Source organism: Nicotiana tabacum, chromosome 18 (assembly GCF_000715075.1).
Source record: "Nicotiana tabacum cultivar K326 chromosome 18, ASM71507v2, whole genome shotgun sequence".
NCBI lineage: Eukaryota > Viridiplantae > Streptophyta > Magnoliopsida > Solanales > Solanaceae > Nicotiana > Nicotiana tabacum.
The window spans coordinates 118,554,508-118,575,098 of NC_134097.1; the positions used below are offsets into that span (position 1 = coordinate 118,554,508).

The 20,591-nt window shown below is 38.4% G+C and overlaps 1 pseudogene; it reads left to right on the forward strand.

Moving 5' to 3' along the window:
- The first annotated feature begins 6,860 nt into the window (after nt 1–6,860).
- Nucleotides 6,861–8,511, forward strand: LOC107759419 (short chain aldehyde dehydrogenase 1-like; annotated as a pseudogene).
- Nucleotides 8,512–20,591: the final 12,080 nt, after the last annotated feature.

Consider the following 20,591-nt stretch of genomic DNA (forward strand, 5'->3'; position numbering starts at 1 on the left):
GGAACTAGAACATAGAGCTTGGTGGGCAATGAAACAACTAAATCTGGACATTGAGACTGAGGGAACAAATAGAGTCACAGAATTGCATGAGCTAGACGAGTTCCGATTTCTTGCTTTCGGAGCACGAGGTTATACAAGGAGATAATGAAGAGGTTGCATGACAAGAACATTGTTGAGCAAAATTTCAATCCCGGAGACATGGTGTTGCTTTATAACTCACGACTAAGGCTATTTCCGGGTAAACTCAAGTCACGATGGTATGGACCATTTCGGGTGGTCGAAGTGCTCCCTTCAATTTCCATAGAGATTGCCTCAGAGAAAGATTCCCATACATTTAGAGTTAATGGGCAAAATTGAAACCATATGTGGGCATGGATGAAAACAAGGAAGTGTCAATGATCCATCTGACTTAACCTCAAAGGTCGAGCGAGCCTTAAATACGCTCATCTGCATCGTGCCGTGGCATTAAATCAGGTGATGCATGGGAGGAAACCATTGACTTGTTGTAACTGTCATGCCACGACATTAACTAAGGTGCTGGTTGGGAGGAAACCCAGTGCATAGTGACTTTAGTATAGTTAGTATTTGTTATTTTTTATTTTGGTATGTACTAACCAGTGCAGGTGAGCTTGGGCGAGTGATAAGTCCATCAGACGCTGAAGGAAAAGGTAAAAAGTGGAAATATTTCGAGGCCCAGAAGCGCGCCCGTGCTAGTGGCCATGCAAAAGGCAAAGTATTCTGCCTCAAACCTTCCGCCCAGGAGCGCGGTCGCGCTATGGACATGCTAGTGACCGCACATATGGCCAAGTACTCTGTTTCACTAGCACGGCCGCGCTCGAACCGCGCTAGTGCTGTTCTACCTGCCACTTTGTAAAACTTAACATTTTTTTATTTTTTATTTTATTTATTTCCTTATTTTGTATGTTAATTGTTTTATTTTATTTATTCCTCGCCCCCACCATAACTATTCCCCTCTTCTCCTATCAACACCCCATAATCCGAGCCCTAATTCCCATCTTCTCCTAATTCCTCTATTCTCCAAATTTCCTTCTTCTCCATTCCCAAATAATCCTAGCCCTAATTCCCCAAGGTTCAAGCCAATCCCTCAACTACTCTTCTTCACTTCTCACAATCTCCTCCCACTGCAGGTAAGGTTTTCTTTTTACCAATTTTCGTGGATTTTTTTGACTTCTTAATTATGTAGTAGCTTTTCTTCTCTTTTCTTAGAAGTAATTTGTAGTGTATACGTAGTACTTGTGGGTGGTGATGTTTGTGGAGTTGTATCTCTTAACTTAGTTGGGTGAATTTGGGGCAATTGTGTTACAACATGTTAAATTGGGGGTTTCGGTAAATGATGCCCAAAAGGTGTTTATTTAAATGCCATAGTGAGTGTCAATGGTAATTGTGACCAATTGTGCGGGTGAAGTATGAGCAACCGTAGTTGAGTCACACCTTTTGTGTTGTGCTAATGCTATTCTTCTTCCAGGTACTATGGCTCCCTCTAGGAAATGTTGAACCATCGGTGCTTCATCCAGCGGTCAATCTGGATCTTCCAGGGCGCGCGGGTCAGCTCCTACTCGTCCTTTTGATAGTAATAGGTTTGTCTCCGCCAAGGCTCAGGACCATTTTGCTGATAAGGCTTCTAAGAAACCAATATCGGAGAGGGGCATAGATATAGGGTCGCTCCAACTTGGCTGCCCCAACTTGTATGATGAGCTGGTCAAGGGGGGCTGCAAATCTTCTTTGAAGAGCCGAATGATGCGAATTTGATGGTTGTACGCGAATTCTATGCCAACGTAAAAGAACATGTGAATGGTATAGTAATAGTGCACAAGAAGGCTGTGGATGCCTCTGTTGAGGCTATTCGGAGGATATACCGGCTACCCACACCTGTGGAAGAGTTGGACGACTATTATGAACTGTATAGTAGAAAATACACCCAGTGGGATAGGTTCTTTGAAACCATTTGGGTACCCAGCAAGGAAATTGTGTGGATGAAATATGGGAAGAAGTTTCATTCAGCGACGCTCACCTCTGAAGGGAAGTGCTGGTTGTATTCCATCAACAACCGCCTACTCCCGTCTTACAACACAACGGAAGTGAATTCTCCTCGAGTTACTTTAATTTGGTGCTTTGTAAATAGTCACAACTTTGACGTGGCCAAGCTTATTCACTAAGAGATGTTTACACGTTGTCCGGTGAAGAGGTATGGTTTCTTTTTCCCTCCCCTAGTCACTAGGCTTTGCCGGGCAGCTCGGGTGCCGGAAAATTTGAATGTGGATGGGATAGTGCCGAGAGACGCCAAGTTCCGAGCTGATAATGTGACTACTGGGAAGGAACCTGTGGCACCTAGTGGTGATGATAGTGATGACTCAGATGCATCTGAGGAGGGAGAGGATGAGTAGGAGGAAGCGGAAGTCGAGCCTCCCACCCATGCTCCAGTTGCAGAAGCTACAGGACCATCTGGAGTTGGTCGGGTTACCCGATTAACAACCTTAGAGCAGGATGTGGCAGGGTTGCATACTTCGGTAGCTGACATAAGCACGCGTGTTGATGCGGTGGCCACCCCGCAAGTTAAATCTGAGAACAAAATAATGGGCTGGCTGCGAGCTCTGGGTCGTGCATATCATCTGGACCCGGGGACGGTCTCCGATCAAGATTGATCCATCAGGGAAGTTCCTTTACCTCATTGTTATTTATTTTGTATGCCTTGAGGACATGTCTTCTTTTCAAGTGTGGGGTGGGGGGATACTTCGGTGTATGTGTATATATGTAAGAACTTGATTGTTTTATGTTTTCTTTGGTTTTATGGCTTTGAGTAGCAGTCAAATTAGGTAAGTCGACTTGTCCCGATGACAGATCTCTTTCGATGGGGTTCTTGAGAGTCTAAGTCGACCTTTAAAAAAACATAAATATGTTGGATTCTTCCTGATGACGGATTTTATAGACAGTTTTCTTGAGGGAAGTAAGTCTAAAGAAAATACCAAAAAGATTTTCTGTTTTAGGTAGTGTAGTAACTCCCCCTTGATTTTTCTTTGGGTTGCGATTCTTTTCCAAGGCTTTTGCTTGAACCGGGTGTAGTTAGTTTTTGTTTATTTTGTTTCTAGTTTTTAGTTGGTACTTATGGGCTGTGTGTTGAGATAGGAAGAGAATCCCTTAGCGTTAAAACACCTGAACCTGGTAGACACTAAAGTGTGATGCTTAGTCTTAGTTGTTGCCTCTTGTTAGCGTTCCTTAAATTGTATGTTTGTAACTGACTTGAGTACTCAACGAGAGTGTTTTGATAAGCCAATCTAGAGTGAGTCACGTGCCATGTGTGTGTGAGTTGTATTGTATTCTATGCTCTGCATTTGATGCCTAGAACTTACCCTGTATGTTTGCAAAGCAAAATAGTAGCTTTATTCTATCTTAGAAGTGATATAGGCATTTCTTTGTTAAGCCAGATATATAAAATAGGCCCACCTAAATGCGATACATCGTAGTTAACCCCGTTGAGCCTATAAGCCTATTTCTTTGGCAACCACATTATAAACTTTACCCAAGTGTTTAAACGACCCATTTGTTTGAACCCCTTTACCTCCCATGAGCACTTGAATGGTTATGAAATATGCAAAAGTTAAAATGTGGGGTGGTGGTTTGGTTTTCGAGTGGAACCAAAAAAATAAAGAAAAAAGGTGTAGTGATTTGAAAAAGGAAAGAATATGCGCCACTTAAAAAGAAAAGAAAAGAAAAGAAAATAAGTAAGTAGTCCTTGATAAGTGGTGACTTGATACAATTGCACCTAAAGGAGTTTGAGGTATTATAAATAGAAGTGTGGTGGAATGTCTGGTCTAACATAAGTATGGTTCTGAATGCAAAAGTGATTGTACTAAAAGTGCTTAGGGAGGTTAGTCACTATATCCAAATATATCCTACCCGTCCCTTAGCCTATATTACAACCAAATAAAGTCCTAATTGATCTTAGACTGAATGAGCTCGATTAGTAGAGTAGTAAACTACGGGCAAGCCTATGGCGCATCTTTGTAGCATATGAATGTTCTTTCTGAGAGTGAGTAAATTTTGTCTATCTAAGTTCCTAATTGTTCTTAATATTATTATTCGTGGAACTACTCTCTTGTGTGATGTGAGGGCATTTGATTCACGAAGGAAAGGTAAGTCTTGACCTCTGTATGGAGTAATTTGAATAAGTATGAATATTGCACGGAGAGTCGACTCTTGAGGTAAAGATGTTACACTACTAGACACAACTTTGGTGATATGTTCTTGGTGTGATACGTTAGGGAAAAGCTTAGTGAAGGAACCTTTATATAGTATGGTGGATTGCTCGGGGAATAGCAATGATTTAGGTGTGGGGTTTTGATAATAGGCTAGATTGATGTTGTTTGGCGACTATTTATGCCCCAACTTGACTATGCTTCACTGTTCTAGGAATGTTAAATGACGATAAAATGGCGCTAATTGTGAATTTCATGTTTTTTAGGAGCAAAATGTGCTTATAAGGACTTAGGACAGTGTTTGAGGCTAAATTAAAGCAAGATTTTCATAGTTTTGTTGAAGGCAATAAGAGGCAAGAGGCAAGAGGCAAGAGGCAAGGAGGATAATTCGGCATCGAGTTCATATGTGCGGCCACTAGCGTGGTTCGAGTGTGGCCGCGCTAGTCATTCCGGAATGCAGAAATTTCAGGGGTAAACTTGGAAGTTTGGAGGCAATTCCACTTAACCTACAAGAGGTCCAGCTCACCCAAAAAGAGGATATCAAGGTTCTCATAGTTTTGTTGAAGGCAAGAAGAGGCAAGAGGCAAGGAGGATAACTCAACATCGAGTTCTACCTTTCTTCGTTTTGTTTTTATCATTCATGATGAATTTTGTTGTTGTTATTATGAACACGATTATGAGTAGCTAATTATTTAGTCTAGGGTTTTAATGGAACCTGTTGAGGGATGAACTTCTTGTTGTGTTAATATAGTTTGCCTAGTTTAATCTATATTTGTTCAACTACGTTCTTGTTGTAGTTAATTGATAGGATCCTCAATTAGTTGTGCCTATATAATATGTATTACTCGGGAGAGAGTGCATATTTAGGTTGTTGTTGAACAAAACCACTCCCAAAGTATATGAGGAATCAATAACCGAGGGTTTAAAGGTGAGATTAGGAATAACGAAACCTTGAGTGCGATCTAAGTGAGCAATAATAAAATCTAGCTAGCGTAACTCGGGAGAGTGCGTCTAGTAAATTGTCGTAATTACTCGGGAGAGAGTTACGGTAGGAAGAGTGCTCATGATCGATAGAGACGAGTAGGCAAATCTATACAAAACATAACAGGAGGGGATTCCATCAATAGGGAAAATCACAACGTTAGATCCTTCTCTTATTTGTTTACAACTCAGTCATAGTTAGCTCTTAGTTTAATTAATTTTATTCAGTTATAGTAAGTAGAAATATCACCAAGTGTTATTCAAAATATCTGGGAAGTTGATTATGGAGAATTTAGTGAGTCTGACAAAAGTAATTGGTAGGCTAATTCCCTATGGGATTCGACTCTGAGCTAAATACCCGGATTATATTTGCAATGACCGCTTAGTCCTTTTTATAAGGCATAGTTGGGCGTGATCATATATACATGCAAGCGTTGAACTGACAGGAGGAACTGCTATGGACAGAAATTAATAAGAAAGGAAGGAATGCAGAGGTGGAACTTTACAGAATGGTGATTGCTGGATGCATCTATCATGTATGGCAAGAAAGAAACATTAGAATATTTCAGGAGAAACATAGATCAGTGCAAGGGATCATTAAGTAGATTATTTAGGAGGTAACATGTAAAGGGACACTGAAGCCAAAGCTAGAAAGGAAGTTAGTTTCTCTTAATTTCTACCCTTAGGCCTTAAGTGTACTAGTTCAATGTTGGGAGGTAGCAGTAGTAGTGATGTTCTGGTTTGGGGCCTGTCCAAAGCACTTGCTTTTGTTTTATACTTGTACATATTTGCTATTGGCCGGTAAGCAAAATAGTTTACTTGCCCAAAAAAAAAGTTTACTTTCAAGAACAATTAATATCTTTGATTTTTTATTACGTTTTTCTTGAGTCTAAGGTCTATTAGAAACAACTTCTCTACCTTCACAAAGTAAAGGTAAAGTCTGCACATGGATACATGAGAAGACTAACACCAGCAAATCTTGTCACTCAAAAATTGTAAATTAAGGATAGAGTTCGATTCTTGTAGAATCTAATTTTTAACTAAAGATGCTTTAAAATGTGCAAAAAACTATGGAGTGGGCCTCGACACCCCACCCTTCTAGATGAAAATGGACGTGCTAGGCTGCTAGCCATCGTACCAAGTACGCTTGATTGTCCAATGGTGTCATTTTGTCAATATATCAGTTTTCTCTGTCCACTGTTTATATGTGTATTTAGTAAAATTTTCCGGCGAAGTGGTGTCGAATGGAACGCAGCTTCGACTAATGTACGTCTGCCCTTGGATTTGCATATACACTACCCTAATCAAACCTCACTTGTGAAATTACACTGAAATGTTGTTAACGAAACGAGAAAAAGTTTATTAATTATATTTTGATTTTCTAAATAACAAATATTTTAAACCAGTTAGTTTTAATAACCATGACAACTGCAATGTATGGGAGGGAGTATGATTGATGCATATTATAGTGTGAAGATATCTAGAGCAAGCAAACATTAAGAAAGGTATATATAATAGCTGTGCGTGATACACACTCTCAAAGGATTTAATTACAAATTTACTAATTAGAAGTCAACTTACAACTAACAATCTGATAGTTGCACATGACCAATAATAAGGCCCACAGTATATTAATACTCGCACAGTTCACTAACAAAAGTATGTTCCTCATTTTCAAGCATTTGAAGCTGATCAATTCCATGGCCTCGAGCTTTTCCTCCCTCGGCTCCATTGCTAAAAGGTAAGTTTATTTTGTTATCTTTTCCTCAATGTTGGGCTCCTCAAATATGAATGTCGTATTATAATTATTCGGCTGTATGCCTTTTAGGATATTGGGGAGTTCATCATAGGCGAATTCTGTATTTAGAGTCAGAATGAGTGGATCTAATTAATTATATGTATATATTTAAATTAAATTAAATAAGTATATACACTTCGAGCTCAAAGGAAAATGAGTTCAACTGTTCAATAGGGATTGTGGCGGAGTGATAAGTATTCATTCATCCTTAATCAAAGGTCTTCGATTTGAACCCTCAGTATAAAGTTATCTTGGTTAGGAAGCATTTACTCTCCAATATGGGACTTCCGGCCGGCGCAAATCCCGATTTAATCGGCTCAATGCTAGTATTGAACACCGGATGAAAAATCCAATCCCGTCCTAGATTCGCCCCTAGAAGTTACCCTTATTGTTGCTCTAGTGATCAACTTAAGCACAATCCTATGAAATCGAATGTTGAATTATACTCCTATATATATTGTATCAGGCTAGAGGGCAAAGTTGCAATCGTAACAGGCGGCGGTAGTGGAATTGGTGAAGCCGCAGCAAGACTTTTCATCAAACACGGAGCAAAAGTAGTAATTGCAGACGTCCAAGACGATCTTGGCCAATCTATCATTGAAAAAGTAGGTGAAACGGGAGCTGTTTCCTACATACATTGCGATGTAAAAGTGGAAAAAGACGTCGAAAATGCAGTGGACATAGCAATTTCCAAGTACGGGAAACTTAACATTATGTTCAGCAACGCTGGATCTGATTCCACCATCTTAGAATCTGACTACGAAAATTTCAAAGCAGTATTTGATGTGAATGTCTTTGGGGCATTAATATGTGCAAAACACGCGGCGTGTGTGATGATCCCAGCTAAGAAAGGTAGCATTCTTTTCACTTCCAGTGTTGCTTCAGTGCCTTATGGCGATGTCTCTCATACGTATTCTGCGTCAAAGCATGCAGTAGTTGGGCTTGCTAAGAATTTGGGTGTAGAATTAGGACAATATGGAATTAGAGTAAATTGTGTTTCTCCATTTGGGGTGGCAACTCCAACGTTACGTTGTTGAATTGTCTAGGTATTAAGGAGAAGGAAAAGGCTGAGGAATTTTTATCTGAAATTGCAAACCTCAAAGGAACAATGTTGGAGGATGAGGATGTTGCAGAAGCAGCATTGTATCTTGCTAGTGATGAATCTAAGTATATAAGTGGGATGAATTTTGTGATTGATGGTGGATATAGTACTACTAATATTGCTCTCAAAGAAGGCATTATAAGGAGGATGAAAGTCTTGAATGAATAAATTCTCTTTTCAGATTAAAAGTTTGGGCCATTTTTCTTTGTAGGTTGTTTGGACGGTGGTTGTCCATATTATGTTATTGTATTGTAATGTTAATTTTGTTATTGTTTAACCAAAAAATGGAATTTTAGTCAAAGCTAGAATTTAGAAGAACATGGATTACTGATAATCGAAAGAATATGTAAAAGAGAATAATTTGGGTAGCAAGAATATAATCAGGAGAAAAACAAGTAAACTAAAGTATATTCCAATAGTGTTTTGTGTCCCAACAATTGATCAATTATCTCCCTTTTATAGCTATTTGGGAGATATGTGTTTTGCTCTTGTCTTAATAAGGCTATTATGAGTAATTAAAGACATTGAATGCTACGTTACACAATCATTGTATTTAATACAGATTCTCTAACGTATTCAGTATTTAATGCTCATTAAATACTGTATCTGTATTCTCATATATTGTCAGATTTATTCCCCTTGATTCCCTTACCTAAATGACTTAAATAGATACGGGCGTCGAGTCCTTTGATTATCTGCCCGTGTCTCTTCCTTTGCCTTTGCTCGTATCTGTTGCAACTCGTGTCTCTTTGCCAGTTGTAACTCTGTGACTAGTCTACGTGTCTTGACACGTCATCCTTATTCCACTTTAATATGTAAACTCAATTTTTCCCAATACAGATAGTCCCTCCACTTGCCATTTATACATCAATTGAATATTTGGGAAGTGGATTTCATTAAAACGAGAATTTTTGTCACCATTAATGCTATGACAAAATTGACGCTTCAATTGTCACTTCTATTTAATGCTCTTTACACGTGTCACCTTTTTATTAGTTCTGCAATTCTGCAGCCCTTTTTAAGGCTTTTTCATGGCTCCACTATTCACGATGCGTCAGTTATCATTATTATGGTACTTCCATCATCACACTTTTTCCTTCGGCGGTCGCTTATCAGTATAAATATAACTTCTTTCTTTGTCTTTTCCACATAAAGTTTACTGAATATTCAATCTCTCAAATCCATGTTTGCTTCTTTATCGTATCATCCTTCTTCATCATGTCTTCTTCAAATTCTAACCCTAGAAGGGTTCCCATAATTGATTCCTTCCCTAATGCCCCCATTAGAAGCAGAAGGGGAGGTAGGCTTTGTAATTTAGGATCTATTCGCGATTCTTTCACTCCTTTACCTAGTTCCGGCCCTTCTTCTAGAACTAGGAGTTCCCTTTCACAAAGATCTTCTTCAAGAGGTAAAAAACCTTTTGAACCTCTTCGTGAGCCTACAGTAGAGGAGATAGTTCCCACGGAACTATCTTTTTATCATGACAGAGAATCTCTTAGGAACCAAGTCTCTGGTTTAGATCGTGCTGATATTTATCCCACTCAAATTACAGAAGGTTTGATTTCTGTAGTTCGTAGAGACTGTCATTAGAATAGTGATTTTCCCTATTATTATCCCTAATCCAAATCAAAGAATCACCTCTTACATAATCGGGTTTCTTTTATTTATACATACCTTTTCACCTTAGGGTTTAGACCATCTATTGACCCTGTTATTCTTGAGTTCTGTCATTTTTTTATGTTTGCTTGGGTCAAATTGGCCCAATCATATGGAGGGTTGTTGCCTGTTTGAGGCATTTGACCAACACAACTGGTGTTCCCTTTACTTTCCCTCATTTGATTCACCTTTACTCCCCTAGACTCTTTCGCAATGGTATTTTCACACTAGTAGCCAGGAGCAAGTAAGTTTTGGTAAGCCCTGAGGATAACAAAGATTGTGGCTGGTATGCCAGGCCCCTACTGTTGGTTTAGTGGGTGATGATAATTTTCCCTTCCCTGAGAAGTGGAATTTTGCACGTAAGTCTTTTTAACTTTCTCGTACCTTTTTTCTTCAAATTTGTCAACTTTTCTAATTTTGCTTATTCTTTTTTTTAGCTACTATGGGAGTTGTGGAAGACGTTCCCAATTTCCGTGATTGGGTAGACAAGTTATTGAGGACCGCACCAATTAATGGTAGGTCTTGGAAGACACTTTCTAACCGTTTTGGTTGGAAAGTAAAAACTCATGGTAAGAACTTTTATTTCATCTTTTCGTGTACATTTTTTTTATTGCACTAATTTCAATCCATTTTTTTATCAGGATTTGCTATTCGCGGAGTCACTGCCGAGGCAGTCGCGGCTTCTCGCATCTCTTTGGAAAGGGCTTAAGAAATAATCTTGGGTTCTTCTACAAAAAGAAAAGTCGTTGTTGTTGAGGAACAAGACTCTGAAGAGGAGGAAGACGGGGGCTCTTTGGTGACAAGGCCACGAGCTCGAAGACACATCATTTATAATAATGAAGCAGAGGTATCCCCCCGTCGTTCTGTTCCTCTTACCGAGTCTGCTGAAACTCCGATACTAATTCTTGATGATGACGTTGCTCCCGCTGCTGCTCATAACTCTGCTGAGCAGCTTTTTATTAGCGGGTTTGGTAGTGAAGGCTTAGGTCCTGTTTTGGATGAAGTAACCTTGGCTTCTTTTTCGACACCCGTGTCTGTAACTCATTCTTTGCCAGTTTTGATTGTTTCTGTTCCTCCCCAGACTATCTTTACCACCTCTTCTGTCCTCCTTCGACAATTCCTCATCCAAACTTTCATCGCACTGAGGTTGGCTCCTCAAGTAAGAATGCTGCTATGAGGCGAGTAGTCATTGAAGTTCCTACTAAGGGCAGTCTCTTAAGGAAATCAGGTCAAGCGGATGTATGGCTAGAGCCTTTAATTGGCCCAATTGAGAAAGCTAAGCTAGAGAGCCATAGTTCCTTGACCCTGATGAACGATATTGTGCACGCCACTTTGAAGGTATTCCCCTTCTCTTCTTTCTTTTACTTTGTAATTTTTCTATCTTTGAGGATTCTTTTTTCTTTTTCCCCTTTTTAGGCCAACCTTATCAGCACAGAGATGATGAAAAGAATTATCCACTCAGATCAATTAGTGCGTGATTCTAAGTTAGAGGCGTGCAATTGGAAAAAACAGTTTGAGAGCTTGCAAATTGATGTGGAGTACTTAGAAGAGAGCAAAAGTATCTTGGAGCAGCAGGTACGAGCTTTGACTTCGGAGTTGGCGGTTGAAAAGACTTGCTTAAGCCAAGCAGATAAAGAAAAAACTCACCTTGAAACTTCCTATTCAGAACAGCTGTCCAAGGCTGGTGAAGAAATCATAGAGTTGAAGGCTCTTTTGAATAAAAAGGAAGCTTACGCTGGGGAGCTCGTACAAAATTTGATTCAGGCACAAGAAGACCTTCGAGCTTCTTTTGATAAGGTGCGTGCTTTAGAAAGCTCCCATGCCTCTCTCCAGACTTCTTACACATCTGCCTTGGCTGAAAATGAGAAGTTAAAGAACGAAATTGCTGACTGGGAAAGGGATTATGAGATCCTTGAAGATAAATCTGCTATTGAAATAAGTTGGGCATTTTTGAATTCACGCCGTGATACCCTAATTGAAGTTGGCCAAGAAATTTTCAACTTGGAATCTGAGTTGGCAAAAATCAATGAAACTATTGAGAAAGTTCAGCAAACTCAAGATTTTCCTTCTCCCGTGGCCGAAGCTTCCGTGAATGTTGAAGTCGATAAGGGTATCCCTACTATTTCAAGTCCAGTCGAGCCTGTTGCTGCAGGTCAAATTGAGCCCGCAACTGTTGATACTCTTGCCCAAGTTGAGCCCGTTTTTGATGATACTTCTACTTCAGTTCCTCCAATTTCTCAGTGATCAGCCTTAGTTATTTGAATAACTTTGTTTTTGTTTCATTTGAAAAATTGTGGTGAAACCCTTGGTTCCATTTAAGGGTTTATTTTGAGAATTAAAGTCCCCAGACCTTTTATGGGCCAGTTTGTACAAACAATTAATAGTTTTGTGACTAAGTTCGTACTTAGTCTTAGAGTATAAACAATTCATAGTTTTGTGTTAAGTTCGTACTTAGTCTTAAGTTTTTAAATATTAAGAAGTTTTTCATGTTATTATCTTGAACTTCTGTTTATTTTATTCTTGCCTTTATTTTTAAGGACTTACAGAATAATTTGCATTTTTGTTCTTCGTAAATGCTTTTGTTATCCTCATGACTAATTAATTTGAACATGAATTTTATAAAAGAGGACCCTTTTATACTTCGACACTTAATGAAGAAGATGTCTTACCTTCATAATGGTGTTAACATACGATAAAAGAAATAGGAACACACATGTTTCTTTGAAATAACTTTGACAAGTTTTTATTTGAACTTTGTCTAGTTTTGAATAATACTTTACATGTATTTAAAGTACATCTATAACTTTCTCGTAACTGTTTTTCTTGTAACAGATTTAAAAAAGTAAAAATAATAAACTCGAGGTTTTTATTTATAACCCGTTTTAGTACATAGCCTTTACCCTAACTATAGTAAGGTTTTCTTTGGCCTTGGCTCGTGACTTTTACTCTGCACTGGACTCTTTTAGGCTTGATTTTTCCTCCATCTACTTTAACTTCTTTATACACATGCCCGTGTATATTATGTAGTCCCCCAAGTGTTTGAGTGTTGAAGTATGAAGCCTTGAGCACTTGATTGTTTCTCTCATTTGGTCCTTTTCCTGAAAAGGAAAACATACGGGACTCGGAGGTACAATTATAGATGAAGACTGCTTAACCCATTTGTATTTCTATCAGAATAATTGTAACCCTAGGCCAGGAATTTTAGTTTATTCTGTGTGCCTTACAGGTTGTGACTCATCATTTAGTACGGGTTAGTGTTTTGGCTATCATCTAAAATTGTTAGTAAAATTTTAACAATTCAAAAATTATATTCAAAATGTTGATACCTGACCGTGGGTATTCCTTAGAAATAGTATCTCTTCAAGTGAACAACATTCCAATGTGAAGGTAGTACCTTTCCATCCATTGTCTCCAGTTCATATGCTCCTTTTCCTGCAATATCACGAACTCTATAGTGTCCTTCCCATGTTGGACATAATTTACCTGCGTTAGCTGTCTTTGTATATTGAAAAACCTTTTCAAGCATGAAGTCCCCAATTTTGAAGAACATGAGGCGTGCTTTCCTATTGTAGTATCTTTCTAGGACCTGCTTTTGTGCTGCCATTCTTATTAGTGCAGCTTCTCTCCTTCCTTCGAGTAAATCAAGATTTAAACGCATCTCCTTGTCATTGGACTCTTCTGTTGCATGCGTGAACCTTGTACTTGGATCCCCTATCTCAACGAGAATTAAAGCTTCTACTCCATAAACCAACGAAAATGGTGTTTCTCCCGTACTTGTTTTCGCCATTGTACGATATGCCCATAAAACACCAGGTAGCACTTCTGGCCAATTCCCTTTTGACTCTTCTAGTCGTTTCTTTAAATTGTTGATAATGACTTTATTTGTTGATTTTGCTTGCCCATTACCCACCGGATGATAAGGCATAGACGTAATCCTTTAATTTGCCAACTTTGAAGGAATTCCGTGATTTGAGCTCCAATAAACTGAGGTCTATTATCACATACAATCTCCTTTGGTACACCGAATCGGCATATGATATTCCGCCAAATAAAATCTTTGACTTCCTTTTCTCGCACCTGTTTGAATGGTCCTGCCTCTACCCATTTAGTAAAATAATCAGTGAGTATGAGCAAAAATTTTACCTGTCCTTTTGCTTGAGGTAATAGACCTACGATATCCATTCCCCATTTCATAAATGGTCACGGCGCGATGACCGGATGTAATAACTCCGCAGGTCTATACATATTGTTACTGTACCTTTGACATTTATCACATTTGGCCACGAAACTTTCTGCTTCTTCTTCCATTTTAGGCCAGTAATAACCTGCCCTAATTAAGGTTCTTACCAGTGATCTTCCACCTGCGTGGTTCCCGCAATGTCCTTCGTGTATTTCTCTCATTACATATTCCGTTTGCGAAGGTCTGAGGCATCTTGCTAAGGGACCACCGAATATTTTATGATATAGATTGCCTTGCTTTAAGCAGTACCGAGCAACCTTTTTTTGAAGCGCGTGAGCTTTTTCTTATCATCAGGGACGATACCATACTGCAAAAAAGCAACAATCTCGTTCCTCCAATCCCAAGTTAAATTATTAAAATTTACCTCATTCTTATCAGGGTCAAGAACTGAATGAGATAAATGTATAAGTGAGGCGTTTGCATCACTTGCCACATCAGCCGCAGATGCGAGATTAGCTAGGGCGTCCGCTTCTACATTTTCATCCCTTGGTATTTGTATAACTTTTCAGGTTTGAAATTGCTTTATCAATTCCCGTACCTTTTCTAAATATTGTTGCATCCTCGCTTCCCTGGCTGTATAAGTCCCCAGCATTTGATTAACCACGAGTTGCGAATCACTTTTGATTATAATCTGATTTATGCCAAGTTCCCGTGCCCATTCTAGACCTGCAATTACAGCCTCATACTCCGCCTCATTGTTAGTTATAGAATGACATTTAATAGCTTGTCGCATGGTTTCACCCATAAGTGATACCAAAACAATCCCTAAACCTGCACCTTTTACGTTAGGTGAACTATCAGTGAATAAAGTTCAAGTTCCTGAGTTAGCTCCATTGAACACCTGTAATTCTCTCTCTGCTTCTAATTTCATCCCATGGCTAAAATCAGCCACGAAATCAGCTAACGCTTGTGATTTTATAGCAGTTCTAGGTTGGTACGTGATTTCGTATTCACTTAATTCTATAGCCCACTTAGCCAACCTACCTGATAACTCATGCTTATGTAATATATTACGTAAAGGATAGGCAATTACTACAGCAATAGGATGACACTGAAAGTAAGGTCTTAACTTCCTAGATGTCATGATTAATGCGAGTGCAAGTTTTTCTAATTGAGGATACCGCGTCTCCGCGTCTAACAAAGATTTACTAACATAATAGATGGGGGATTGTTAACCTTGTTCTTCCGGGACCAAAACAGCACTTACCGCTACTTCTGAAACAGCAAGGTAAATGAGTAGTCTTTCCCCAGCCTTTGATTTTGCCAGCAAAGGTGGATTTGATAAGTATGTTTTCAAATTCCTGAGTGCCTGTTGACATTCCTCATTCCATTCAAAATGATCCTGCTTTTTAAGGGCTGAGAAGAATTTAAAGCACTTCTCTGATGATTTAGAAATGAATCTTCCCAAGGCTGCAATTCTCCCTGTTAATCTTTGAACTTCTTTCTTGTTTGAAAGTATATCAGGGACTTTTTTCAATGGCCTTAATCTGTGCAGGATTCACTTCAATACCACGGTTAGAAACAAGAAAACCCAAAAACTTACCTGATGCAACACCAAATGGACATTTCTCGGGATTTAACTTCATATTAAATTTGCAAAATTGAAAATGTGTCAGATAAGTGTAATATGTGATCTTTTGAATACTAAGTTTTAACAAGAACATCATCTATATACACTTCCATAGTTTTTCCTAAATGCTCTTGAAATATTTTGGTAACTAACCTCTGATACATTGCACCTGCATTCTTTAGACCAAAGGGCATTACTTTATAACAGTAAGTCCCCCTGTCTGTTATGAATGAAGTTTTTTATTCATCTCCCAGATCTATTTTAATCTGATTATAACCTGAATATGCATCTAAAAAACTTAATAGCTCATGACCTGCAGTTGCATCAATCAATTGATCTATGTGTGGTAGTGGAAAAGAATCTTTAGGGAAGGCTTTATTAATATTTGTGTAATCTACACAAACCCGCCACTTACCGTTCTTCTTTGGAACTAAAACAGTATTAGCTAACCAGTTAGGATACTTCACCTCACGAATGGAACCAATTTTTAGCAATTTTTGGTCTTCTTCTTGAATCACCTGATTCTTGAAAGTTCCTTGCTTTCTTTTCTTTTGCTTGACAGGAGGGTATGATGGGTCTTCATTTAATTTATGAGTCATCACCTCCGGTGGTATCCCTGTCATATCAGAGTGGGACCAAGCAAAGCAGTCCACGTTAGTTTTCAAAAATTTAATTAACTTACCTCTCATGCCTTGGCTAAGATTGGCCCCAACGTAGACTTTCTTATCAGGCCATTGAGCAAATAACACAATAGGCTCTAATTCCTCTATTGTTGTTTTGATATTTTCATTCTCTTATGGTTCTTGAATGGTATCAAGCCTTGAATCTACATCTGTTTGCCCCTGTTCAGTTGAGGTTTGTGTTGTGGTGTCCTCAACTACCTTCTGTGATTGCTATTTTTCTTCATTTCTCGTGCTTGTATCTGCAACAGAGTTGATAGTCCTGGATGTATGTTGATCTCCATGAATTTGACAAGTTCCCCATGGCGACGGAAATTTGATAACTTGATGCAAGGTTGAAGGAACTGCATCCATCTCGTGGATCCATGGTCTCCAAAGGATCATGTTGTAAGCCATCTCCATATCTACTACCTGGAACTTTGTATCTTTGTCGACTCCTTCAGCGAATGTGGTGAGTGTTACTTCTCCTTTCGTCACAACACTAGAATTATCAAATCCAGATAGAGTAAGCGCCTTTGGTATTACTTTATCTTCAGCTTTCATCTCATGCAATACTTTTAGCAAAATAATGTTCACAGAACTACCTGGATCAATCAAGACTCGTTTTACATTAGTATCATATACAATTAGAGATATTACCAGTGCATCGTTATGAGGGGTTAACACGCCATCTGCGTTTGCATCACTGAATGTAATGGTGTCTTCCTCTAAGTTATGCCGCACCTGTTTCTTTTGGGTAATTGCAACTTTGGAAATTTTGTTAGCTGCAGCATTGATATACCATTGATGTCTTCACCCCCACTTATAACGTTGACAGTTCTTTTAGGGGAAGGTGGTTTTGGAGGTTTCTGCCTATTCTTCATGTAAGTTTGCTTACCTTTCTCACTGAACAACTCAGTAAGATATTCTGATTTCAATAAATGATCAACTTTACTTTGTAAAAATCTGCAGTCTGTTGTTTTATGCCCGTGGTCATTATGAAACTCGCACCAATGATCAGGGTTGCGCCTGTTTGGATTCGATCTCATTTTTTTGGCCATCGAACCTTATCACCCATGCTTCTCAAAACAGCTACGAGCTCGGAGGTGTTGATATTAAAATTGTAACCACTGAATCTTGCTTTTAAGTTTTTATCATCATCTCGTGACTCATAGTTGTTTCGATCGTTCCTAAATCTTGATGAAGAACCTGATTCTCTATTCCTTGATCTGTGATCATACCTTTGATTGTCCTGATTTAACCGTGAGTATTTTCCCGCAAGTCCCATATACGGCTCGTACCTGTTTTTACCAGATATTTTTTCAGTCTCCGCACGTCTCGAACTTACCTTTTCTTCTTTTTGAAATCGCGGAACAGTATCTTCTTCGATCCTCAGCTTTGTGCTATACCTGCTATAAACATCATTCCACGTTGTAGCTGGGAATTCACGAAGGCTTTCCTTGAGTCTCCTTGTAACTTCCGAGCTTTTCTCATTCAAGTTGCTTGTGAAAGCTATAACTTCCCAATTATTAGGTACACGAGGTAAGGTCATTCCTTCACGTTGGAACCTGTCCACGAATTCTCTAAGCAATTCTGAATCCCTTTGCTTGATCTTGAAAATATCTTCCATTCGTTTTTCGACTTTTTGAGCTCCCGAATGTGCTTTAATGAAAGAATCTGCAAGCTCAGCCAAAGAGTTTATAGAATTTTTGGGTAAAAGAGAATAGCATGTTAATGCACCCTTAGTGAGTGTTTCACCGAATTTTTTGACTAATACTGATTCAATCTCCTGCTTAGTCAAATCATTGCCTTTTACGCCTATTGTGAATGCAGTCACGTGATCTCGTGGGTCTGTTGTTCCATCGTATTTTGGAATATCAGGCATTTTGAATTTCTTTGGAATTGGAAGGGGAGCAGCATTTGGCTTCCAAGGTTGTTGAAAATATTTATCCATATCTACTCCTTTGATTACGGGCGGCGCCCCGGGTATTTGCTCTATGCGGTCACTTTGCTCCTTGAGCTGTTTCTGCAATGTTAGTACTAAAGTTTGCAAATCTGAATTAACTAAATAACCTGGTTCTCCCTCTTGCGATTCACTGGGGGTTCCACCACTACCTGAATTAACAAGCCCGCAATGAGGGTTCTCCAGAGTGTTGTTATTTTGGAGTAGGTGTGGGTGGTGCAGCAGGTAACTGGCTAACCAAGGCCTGAATGGCTTTATTGACCTGTGCGGTAATAAATTTTTGCAAAGCCTCATCCATAGCTTCAATATTTTCGAATTGAGCCTGTCCATCTGTATGAGATCCATCAGGAGTGCCTTCACGAGATCGCCGAGGAGAGCCTCGTGGAGAAATAATCAGTGCGTTATTATCCTGAGGATCTCTCTGAAGTTGTTGGTTTGTTTGGTTTTCTTGGTTTCCTTGAATGTTGTCATTGTTGTTCGACATAGTTGATGCAACAAGGAAAGTTAAGCAAAAAGAAAATAGATTATCAGAGTCCCGGTAACGGAACCAATTTGTTTAACCAAAAAATAGAATTTTAGTCAAAGCTAGAATTTAGAAGAACACGGGTTACTGATAATCGAAAGAATATGTAAAAGAGAGTAATTTGGGTAGCAAGAATATAATCAGGAGAAAAACAAGTAAACCAAAGTATATTCCAATAGTGTTTCGTGTCCCTACAATTGATCAATTATCTCTCTTTTATAGCTATTTGGGAGATATGCATTTTGCCCTTGTCTTAATAAGGCTATTATGAGTAATTAAAGACATTGAATGTTATGTTATACAATCATTGTATTTAATACAGATTCTCTAACGTATTCAGTATTTAATGCTCATTAAATACTGTATCTGTACTCTCATATATTGTCTGATTCATTCCCTTTGATTCCCTTACCTAAATGACTTAAATAGATACGGGCGCCGAGTCCTTTGAGTATTTACCTGTGTCTCTTCCTTTGACTATGCTCGTATCTGTTGCAACTCGTGTCTCTTTGCCAATTATAACTCTGTGACTAGTAAGGCACGTCATTCTTATTCCACTTTAATATGTAAATTCAATTTTTCCCAATACAGTTATTACTTAATAATGAAACATCATTTTATGTAACAGTTATTTGGTATGGTGAGATCGTTATGTTATTTCTCTTTTGCATTTACTTATTTCCTAATGGAGTACTATTTTACCCTTTATTCTACTTTTCTATTTAATTTCACCCTATACCTTATAAGACATCTATACCTCATATTTTTTTGTTCGTTTGCCGCTACCTTTTTCTTTCTATCCATTTAGTCATTCTCAATTTCTTATGAATATTCTCCATTTGAAAGAATATGCGGAGGGATAAGCGTTGATAATATCACATAATGGTGCGGAACCAAGTCTAGCCTCACCTTTAGTTTGCAGTTCAATTATTGTATCTTGTAAAGCGTTAGAGATATGGTGTCATTTAATCCTTGTACTCCATATATAAGTAACACTTGTTAATGTGTTTGAATTTATGTCTTAGTTTACAATACTGTAAAAACTTGAAAATAAAGTAAGTTTATAACGCAAATTGGAATATGTAACTTTTATTGTGAAAACCATCAACAAACCAAAAACTTGAAAATTCAAAAACAATCAAACACAAAAAATAAAATTGGCCAAAAAATTATTCACCTTCTTTCCGTTCCAATGATTTTTTGTTAAATTTTTATTTTGCTGAAATATACCAGGGGCGTGCGCATAATTTTTTGAAAGTGGTGTCATCATTTAAAAAATAAATACCGTAGTGACATGAAAAGAAAAAAAAGTTGAAGAGTAACACCAGCAAATCCGCCCACTCATAAGTTGTAAATAATAGAGAAAGAAGAGCAAGTTTATTTGTTAAAATTATAGTTCTAAATCCGTTTAAGTTATACTGCAATAAGTGCATGTTATATTTGTTAATTTTTTATCACTTTGATTAATGCGTGACGAATTTAGTGTATTGGTTTAACCAATGTTTTTAGCTTAAAGGACAGAGTTCGATCCCAACAGAATTCGACCCCCCACCCTTGTGTGAAAGTGGATGCGCTGCCCATCAGACCAGGTAAGATTGTTTGTCCAACTACCGCTGAGTCCGCCCCTGAAATATAGTACTATAGATATACTATAGTTATAGAAACTACTGAAGTCAAAGTCGTCTTTTAGTTCAAGTTTAACATATATTGCCGATTCTGCAAGTGTATGAAGTCTATATGTATAAGTCTCTGGCAACCATTCTGTTTAATTATAATACTCCTATTATTGATGATATTGTCGACCAAACACACATGTCTAGGCCATTATCACACGGAAAACATTTATTAATGTTGGAATTAACGTAGATTCTTCTTGTTTGCTGTA